The 10,302-nt window shown below is 32.9% G+C and overlaps 1 non-coding gene across 1 annotated transcript; it reads left to right on the forward strand.

The window, feature by feature from the left end:
* The first annotated feature begins 3,597 nt into the window (after positions 1-3,597).
* Positions 3,598-3,677, forward strand: Trnaa-ugc. Its single transcript has one exon. It is a non-coding gene; the product is annotated as a tRNA-Ala (tRNA).
* The last annotated feature ends 6,625 nt before the right edge of the window (positions 3,678-10,302 follow it).

Raw genomic sequence — 10,302 nt, forward strand, 5'->3', positions numbered from 1 at the left:
CATTGTCTGAAATGGCTGGCAGTAACAAATATAAACATGTTCATGCTGAAAGAAAATTGGAAAAGTTACACTATTTGCTGTTACTATGAAGAGTCACAGGGTGGTATGAAGTAATGTGGTGATTATAACTAATATTATTAGGAATAGCAATGTCACCTCAAATAAAAAGCCATTCCAAAGTTTCCAGTGGTGTACTGTATTCACTTAATTAGGAATTTTAGAGCTTTATTTCCACAATGGAATCATAGAATGCATGAATAAAACCATTAATCATGATATATTTTGGTTTTTGAGAGATTTTATTTGGGAATGAAGATGTAAAGTGAAGTAGTTAAATCAAATTAAGGTAATTAAGAGTTACAAAGGATGACTTATCTTTACATTTTTGTAAAATTATAGTCTGCTAGTAAATAGATTCCTTATTATAAAAAAAAAAAAAACCTTTGTTCTGGATGTTGTTTTACTACATTTTCCCTGGAGGTGTTGAGTTTTTGTATTAGAAATATATAATAATTATAGGTTTTGTGATGAGACAACTTGATAAAATTAACATGTAAAACTAGCCCAATAACCCAGCAATATAGATATTCTGTTAAAGACTGTTTTTTGATGTTGTTTAGCTTAGAGGTTGATTGTTTACATTATAAAAATTCAATTTGCAAGGAGCAATGGAGGTTTACTGGAGAAAGAATGATACTTTCAACCAATAGTGGTGGAACAATTGAACTTCTATATGCAAAAATGGTCTATAAAATTGCTAAACTTAAAGTTTATATGAAAATTAACTCAAGATAAATCATAGAGCTGAGGATAAAATACAAATCTATAAAACTAGATAACAGCACTGAAGAAAGTCTAAATGACCATAGGTTTGTTGATGGCTTTTTAAACACATTACCAAAACCCTGAGCAATGAAAGAAAACAATGAGTTGGAATTGATCAAAATTAAGAACTGATCAAAATTGAATTTATAAAAATTACAAAATACCTTGTTAAAATGACTGAAAGGCAAACTGCAAAGTGAGAGAAAGACTTTGCAAAGTCATAACTGCTAAAGCACGCTTATCCTTCATAACTGTCAGAATGGTTAGAATCTGAAACACTGACAATATAAAGTACTGCTGAGTATATGCAAAATCAAACCTGTTCTTCACTTCTGGTGGGAATATTATGGATCAGAGCCAACGTAGAAGAAAGTTTTGTGTTTTAAAGGATAAATATGCTACTAGCATACAATTCTATAATCATACTTCTAAGAATTTATCCAAATGAGTTTGAAGTGTCCACTCAAAAACCTGCACACAAATTCATATTTGGCCAGAATTGAAACCAGCCAAGATGTCCTTCAGTAGGTAAGTACACAGATTGTAGAAAACACTATTGACAAGTATTCCATAAAAACAAGATAATATATTAAGTTATGAAAAAGATCAAAGAACTTCATATGTAGAGTATTCTTAAGTGAAATAAATTTCTGAAAGAAGGTTTCAAACCACAGGATTGTAATTCAGCCTAGAAGAAACTGCAGACACAAATGGAAGCTCAATGGTTGCTACTAATTTGTGAAGAATGAGAGAAGGGTATGGGGAATTTACATGCTAAGTAGATGACAAAATTATTGTCAATAATACTAAAATTGTGGGCTATGACTAGCATCCATTTTAGAAAGCTTGTAGACTTGAATAGTAATAATTTATGGTTCATTAATTACAGCATTCAGTGCAAGATGTTCATAAGGAAATCTATTTTGTGGAGTGGCCGGGTGGAGTGAGATGGGACCTGAAAACTATGTACTAGATGACTATATTTTTTCCTAAAAAAATGTTTTCTCTAAAAAAGTAAATTAATTTAAAAATTACTTTGAAGAAACTGACTTAAATGTGAGCCTCTGGAGGAGATAAGCACAATAGATTGCATCTAGATCTATTTACCCTCATTATTGCTGATGTAATCTTGCTTAAATCATCTAAACATTTTTATCTTCTGCCTACAGAATAGAGTAATAACACTGCCGCATAAGGTTATAGCAGTGTCTGGCAAATCATAAGTTTATTTTCTGTATAGTCATCTGTGAAAGTAAACAAAAACTAAAGTGGAACAAGAGGGTGACGTGACATTGGGAGAAGCACATCGTAAGAGGAGATCCATCATAGACTGTGAGCGGTGAGTAAGCATCACTCTGGTTTATATATTTCTTATTATTTAATAAATAAATATTTATGTATTTACTTTAAGTAGCTATACAAAGAGTTGCCATTTAATAATCAGCTTCTGAATACAATATGCCTTGATTATTTCTTACAACTTGTTATTTTTTGTTAATCATTCACCAATCAGCTTTAGAACACCATCAATTAATAGTAATTACTGGGATTTCTTTGGAATTCTTTATTTTTCAGACACTATTATGAAAGCTTTTCATCTTATTTACTGTTGGTATGAAATTTTGAATAAGTATGACAAATCTCATTTATCAGTTGAGGAACACAAAGCTGCTGACTTTCCTGGTTCATTGGTGTGAATATAGAAAACAAATTATTTTTCATTTGTAATTTATTTTTATTATCTATAAGTAGTTGTACAAAAGGGGGTTTAATCCAACATGTCAGCTTATGAGTTCAGTACATCTTGATCAATGTCACCATTTTTCATCATGCTCCCACATCACTTCCAGTCCCAACCACCTCCTCAATTTACTTAGTTCTGTTTGCACATATGTACATTTTACCTAACCCTCTCTCTTGACCTGCCCCACTCCAACAATATATGTTCTAGCTTCACATTCATTTTGTTAGACTCTAAGTTGTTTAAAGAATATACACCATTGAAATTCTCCCCTGTATATACCATACATTAATGAATATTTCTGGGCTTATATGCGTAATAACATCATTTTACCAGAAGTGCTATGATTTGATCACATACATACTTCATATATGTGAATATTTATGATTTCTTTTGTTCTAGAATAGAATAATATAAATCCAATTCACTGGGATAAATAATTAAATGAGCATATATTAATTGTACATAGAAATATATATCACATCTTATTATTTGTTACAACTTTAATTGTTATTCAAATATTTTGCTCTTTCTCTATATCATTATTACTGATTATGGCAGAAGAAACTTTTTAATTTTTCTATCATTAGTATATGTATATCTTACAAAAATGTAGACTATACATTTCACTTGAACTTTTATTGTAGCCATAAAAGTCCTACTTTACAATTAAGATGGATCTAGAATTAGAAGCTATAAGCTTTTGAGTAGAGCTATTCTGATGTAATTGGAGAGAAAATATTAACAGTGAATTTGTCATGGTACCTTGACCATAAAAGGCTCCCAATAAATATTTGATGAATGACCAGAGAGCATTGCTTCCAGTACTGTCCTGCTAGAGAGCAAACATAGGAAATAACAATATTAGCCCTAATGACATGGTTAACCACAAGCACAAGAGGAACTTTAGCCCAACTGAACATAATATACTTAAGTCTAAAATACTTTGTAAGGTAATAAATCTTACAAGGGCCCTAAGAAGTTCCTAAGGAAAAGATAGTATCAGTGGAAGATTAAGAAAAAAGATGAGGGCTGGGAAGGTGGCTCAGTGGTAGAGCGCTTGCCTTGCATGCATGAGGCCCTGGGTTCAATTCCCAGCACCGCATAAGCAAAAAGAAAAAAGCCGGAAGTGGCGCTGTGGCTCAAGTGGTAGAGCGCTAGCCTTGAGCTGAAGAGTTGAGGAACAGCGCCCAGGCCCAGAGTTCAGGCCCCACGACCGGACCCAAAAAAAAAAAAAAGATGAAACTTGAGTTTATATTTATTAGCAGCATTTACTTTTTCATCCTTTTAAAAATTTTGTTTTTAGAGATTAAATCTAGGCCCTTGTAATAAAATTAGTAAAGACACTAAAAACACTATTTGTATGCTATGATATATAAATAAAAGAGATAGCCACCTAGTGTTAGGTTTAGAATAGTGAATGAGATTAAAATTCTTTTAAATTACACAATGATCTCTCCAGTTTCCTACTTGTACACAATGTAAACAAATGTAAATTCATACACACTTAACAGTAATTTTCTGTAATGCTGACAGCAAACCATTGCAAAGATGAGTCAGGGACTTAAACAGCACACCTTTATACTCTTTCTTACCTGAACTTAAGCTAATAACAGTTAAGCCAGCTATAATAAGGCTATATTGTGTCTGTTTCTCAAAACTGCAAGTTAATCAGAAATGGCTGTATAGTTTTGGTGAGGTTTAGGATCCTCTAGATTTCTCTCATCCACCTTATACTAGTAACTAGTCAAGAAAAATTCTTGCCACAGGGAATGTCAGGTCATCAAGAAGTAGACAAAAAAAGATTGTTTCCATGGCATCTAATAAATCATAGTAGGTCATGTGACTTGTTTTAATAACAATTAAGTGCCTGTATGTTTAACACATGCTCCATTGCACCTCAAGAACTAGGCATTGCAATGCTATGCACTCTTAAGAATACATACATTTTTCTCTGGTGAAGGAAAAGGAAACTTTGACATTCACCCTTGGTTTAAAAAAATATTCAGCCAGAATGAAATAGAATAGTCATCTGAGGAAAAGAGAATAGAAGGTTTAGGTAAATTTGAGACCCTGAAATAAAATTAATGTGTTATTCAAGGAATTAGATTAAAAGCATTGTCTGTTGTCAAAGGAGCAACAAATAGTACTTGAAGCAGCCATAAAGTGAGGTAGATTAATTGGACTCCAATCAGAGAAGTAGGGTTTCAATCTTGGGACATTTGTTAAACTGGATTGTGTATAGCTTCTGCAAAAATTGCATTAATATGCCTTAAAGCATAGTTTATAACTGTCAGGTTTGTAATAAATACACTTTTACTTTATATGTTTAGCAGAATTCCTTCTGGAAGGAATTCTACCCAATCAAACAAGGACTATGATGATATAATCATCTCTTATGAAATGACTTCAAGTTAAAGAGATTATTTTAGATGGCTTTTCCTAATTGGGTATGTTATTTTAAGATGAATCTAAAAGTCAGGATCTAGAAGCAGAAGATAGCCTTCTTTTTCTCCATCTCTGTTAATCTGTTTACCTCTCTTACCCACCTTCATTTCCTATCCTCTCCCCCTTCATCCTCTTCTCCCTCTCCTCTCCTCTTTCCTCATCTCCCCTCTAATTCCCTTCCTGTCTCTGTCTTTCTCTGTCTCTGTCTCTCTCTCTCCTTTGACTTCAAGAATATATCTCATAGCTGCAATGAAATAAATTCTGTTTACACTTGTAGAGAAGCCTTAGCTGAATCTCAGATGGAAATAAAAACAAATTGCTGGCACTTCTAATGAAGCCTTACCAAGACTCTGAGGAGAGAAGAGGAACCATTCAAAGTTGAACTCTTGATTCATAGAAATTGAATATATATATATATATATACATATATATATATACACACACATGCTTAATATATATACATATGCATATTAAACATGCATACATATATGTATGTAAATATACATACATAATTATGAAAATATATACATACATATACATATATGTGTGGAATATATATGGAAACTAAATATATATCTACATATCTATCTCCATATGTATAGATAGATGAACACAGAGATATGGATATATCTGTGATTATGTAGTTATCTATGTTGCTATAGTTTAGTTTATAGTAAAAGATAATCATTACACTTTAATAAAATGAACAACCTGGATAATATTACTCTCCAATAAACATTAAATAATGAGCTTAGAGATAGGAAAACTATTGAAATATTTCAGGTGAATAATGGAAACTCTGAACCAGTGATCCTAGATTAAGACCTGGATAAATATTCTGAATGCCAATCTTTACTAATATATGTCAGTCATCATTTCCTTGCCTTTCCCAAACAAGAGTAAAATCATTTACTTCTCTTTTCCTTTTCTTAGACACATATAAACTTGAGGTAAGTTCCATGGACAATGAGAAAGAAGGTGAAGAAAAATAAATCACAAGTCTTCTAAAGACTTTGAGTAAGACAAATTTACCCCAAATATGTTGAACTCAGTGCAATATTGATAGCAAAATTATTTATGTTTTAAGCATTACAACTGCTTCTTAAAAATATTTTGCAATTTAGACTTAAACATTTTGTGTAATTGAAACATTGGTATTTTCTCTTAAGCCCCAGACAGCTAAGTGATATTCGTATACATTTATTGATCTTTGGACTCTGAACAGAAAAAAAATATCTGCTTCAGCTATGGACGTTATAGTGTGACAGTTTGCAGAGCTAGTGATTAGGAGTCTTGACTTTCACCTTAGGCATTTCAGTTTCTGCCCCTGAGAGGTATAACACTTCACCTCAACACACAGTCAAGTCCCAAGTACCTGTGAACTGAAATAAAAAAGACACCTCCAAACTTAACAAAGGAGATAAAAAGTAATTCTGGTGTCCTGCATTTTGTATATAAATTTTTTTCTAATTTGGGGAGGGGAAGGGAAATAACAAAATGCTGAAACGAGGACACAGGTTGACCCATTGTAACAATGAGACATACAAGACACTATGTTGAAAACACACTTTCTAACTTCACAGAGTGGGGGTTAGGGAGGTGTGGAGGGAAGGCATAGTAGGGGAAAAACAAAGGAAATAGGAAATGTACTCATTACCTTACTCATGTATTTGCAACCCTCTGTATAGTACCTTTACAATTTAAAAAAATTAAGAAAAAGTAAGATATAACATGAAACCTTTGAATTCAGATTAAAGAGCAAGGAAAAACTTTTTGAAACAGTGTGTGTGTGTGTGTGTGTGTGTGTGTGTGTGTGTGTGTGTGTGTGTGTGTATGTATGTGTGTGCTGATATTGGGCTGAACTCAGAGACTTAAGCTTTCCCTTAACTTTTTGGACTGAAAGAAGGAGCTCAAGCACTTGAGCCATACCTTACTTCTGCCATGTTGCTGCTTAATTGAAAGTAAGTCCCTTGCCTGGGCTGGCTTCCAACTGTGATCCTCAGATCTCAGCCTTTTGAAGAGCTAGGATTAAAGGCAGGAACCAATAGTACCCGGCTAATTGATTCATTTTTAAAATCCATTAAGAGGAACAAAGAAAACAACTTCTGCTAACTGAAGACCAAGCCAGCAAAGAGAGGCCTAGGATGTCCAGATAAAGGGCTATCATCTTCACCTTAATGAACTCTGCAGTGACAAGTCTTTTATGACCAATTTTGTGCTCTAGCAGTAACTTCAATCTATATGAGATTCTGGAGCTCCATTTAAAGTTGTATCTGGGCCTGTCATGCTTGTGTGACAAGTTCTCTCAGTCCTCATCTGGGTCACTAAATGGAGATCCCGTGATAGAGAAAACCGACATCCCATCCATCTTGCTTTGCATGACTGCGCCTCTGTCACTGAAACTACATAACAATGTTAGTTTTATTGACTCTCAAGAAATGCTGCCATGAATTGGCTTCAATAGCCCAAATAGCAGCAAGTTGAAACAATTTAGAAGAGTTAACTGAACATACACACACATACACACACACACACACACACACACAAAGAAAACCAAGAGATTCTTCCTACTCTACACATGCAATTCTTCATGCCTATTTTATATGTCTTTGCTTTGGAAAGAAAGATTAATTGCTCTTCCTTGTGTGAATCAGGCAAAGCATATTATGTAAAAATATTATTCATGGGTAGACAGTAAAGACAGCACATTGTGGAGTTAATTAAATTTTATTAGTATTTCCCTTCAATTATTTCCTCAAAGAAACAAACAAAGAATGCGAACAGTTTAAAATAGAAAAAAGAATGTACTTCAGTTGTGGCAGTCTTACACACAATTATGTGTTTTCTTCCCTATCTTGTTTTTCTCGGTAATGTTTCCAAAAACAAAAACAAATATACAGCCTTTGTCAAGTTTTTCAAGGGCCTGAAATATCTCCCTATTTGTAGAATGCTGGATCTGTAGTACTCCCCAGATACTTTTCATAAAAGTCTAAGTAATTCCTCTGTACCATGTAAGTCAAATAAAAGGTGACATTGTCACTTATACAACTAAAGTGAGTCATGCACATAATTAAAATAAAAGCATCACAAAGTCTCCTCTGTGTTGATTCTTGTTTATGATGCGTAAGTGAAGCCTTATGAAGCTGCCTACACTGTTAGGAAGTTTAGAAGTAATAAACAGAGTATAACTCAGGTCTGTTCAACTGTAAATGTTTATTAAAGATGAGCTTAGAATGGATTATAAATTTAGTGGCCTGAAATAGGAATAAAAGAGCAATAATTGAAAGGATAGAATGAAAAGATGAACTTCACTATTACAAAAAAATAATAACTATTGTATATACAAAAGACAGGACAGCAACATGGAAGACTTTCAAGTTGTTATGGTTTTTTTTTCCCTGAAGATTTTCTTCAACATACATTTTGCTATAATTCTTCCTGACCTCTCATCCATAGAAATGCTGGTGTCTGTAGAGAAAATTTTATAGAAAATATCCCCTTGAAATGAAGGGACAACTTACAGCTGCCCTTTGCTGATATAAAGTATATTGAAACAATTTATGTTGCTCAGCAACATTTAATATACCGAAATAAAACTCCACCCTTCACCTAGCTCTTAAAAACAACAAAATTGAATTTCTTAACATGGCTTCTGATATCTATTTCATTTAGATTAAATGTAGGCTAAAGTGTAATCTTTTTATAATCTGATCACAGAAGGCAACAAATAAGATATCTAAAGGCAGGACATGAAATAGAAAATTCCAAATTGTTTTAAGCATGTTCATATCTAGAATGTAAGCAAAATCCCCAGTGGCTTCCAGTGCCTGCTTTGAATCTTCCAAAAGCTGTGGTATCTCTGAGTGAACTTTCTCTGAACTCTACTTTTCAAAATAATAGCAAAATAATAACATCAGGAAAAGAAAGAAAAACAAAAGACTGGGTGGCTGCTATTGTTAGCATCATTAAAAATTAAGTATTGCTGATTTACAGAAAATATTTAATGCTGATGATTCCATTCTTTGCAATAGATTTCCTCTAAAATGTAGAGATATTTTTCAAAAACACCATTAAGGTGAAAGATATTTTTTAGTGAGGATTTATTTTTAGTATAGCATAGTTGAAGTAGAAGAAATGTAAAAAAGAGAGAGATTCCTAGTACTCAATGCAAGATGTAGAAAGAGTCTGTATAAGTTGTTTTTATTGATCGACTATATTTCATATAATGTGTCCTACTGTTATTTTTTTATTTCACAGACTATGTATTTGTGAGATATGAAATCCTTGTTAAACATATCATACTGAAACATCAAAACATGCAAAATATCATAAAATACAAAATATAGCCATATTATTTAAAATATCCCTATTCTGTGAGATTTCTGTTGATCTTCCTATCTATGTCCTTTGCCATGCACAAACTCTTCAGTTTGAAGCAATCTTATTTATTTAGTTTTTTATTTTGTTAATATTTTTGTGATTCCTAATATTTACTTTAGAAGTTTTCACCTGTGCCAAGGAGCCCTAGTGTTTCATCTACCCCTTCCTGTAATATTTTCAGGGTATCTGGTCTTACATTGAGGTCTTTGATCCATTTGGAAATGATTCTAGTGCAGTGTGATATGTAAGAATGTGACTTCATTTTTCTGTATGTGTATAGCCAGTTCTGCCAGCTGTCTTCCATCGTTTTTTGTTTTTATGGTTTTTTTTGTTTTGTTTTGCTTCCTTATCAGAGATTAGTTAGCTATAGGTCTATGAGTTCATTTTTGAGTCTTCTATTCAATTTCAGTGGTCTTCAGTCCTATTCTTATGCCAATACCAAGATTATTACTACAGCTTTGTAATGGAGTTTGAAGCATAGCAGTGGCACTCTTCTTGCTAGGTACTTTTTTTTTTTTTTTTTTTTTTTTACTATTCAGAGTCTTCTGTTACTCCATATGCATTTTGGATTGCTTCATCTATATCATTGAAGAATGTTGTTGGGATTTTGATGGGTATAGCATTGTGTTTGTAGGAAGCATTAGGCAGTATTGCCATTGTCAAAATGTTAATCCCTCTTATCCATTAGCATGATATTTTTTTCCACTCCCTTAAATCTACTTTAATTTTCCTTTTGAAGTTTTTAAAATTTTCATCACAGAGGTCCTTCATAATTTTGGGTAAGTCAATTCCTAGGTATTTTGTTTTATCCATTTTTGAGGCTATTGCAGATGGAGTTGCTTTCTTGATATCAGTCTAACTCTTCTCACTGTTGGTTTATAGAAAAGCTACTCTTTTTTGTTTGTGAA

Source organism: Dipodomys spectabilis, unplaced genomic scaffold (genome assembly GCF_019054845.1).
Source record: "Dipodomys spectabilis isolate Male_0828 unplaced genomic scaffold, ASM1905484v1 ptg000095l, whole genome shotgun sequence".
In the NCBI taxonomy this organism is placed as follows: Eukaryota; Metazoa; Chordata; class Mammalia; order Rodentia; family Heteromyidae; genus Dipodomys; species Dipodomys spectabilis.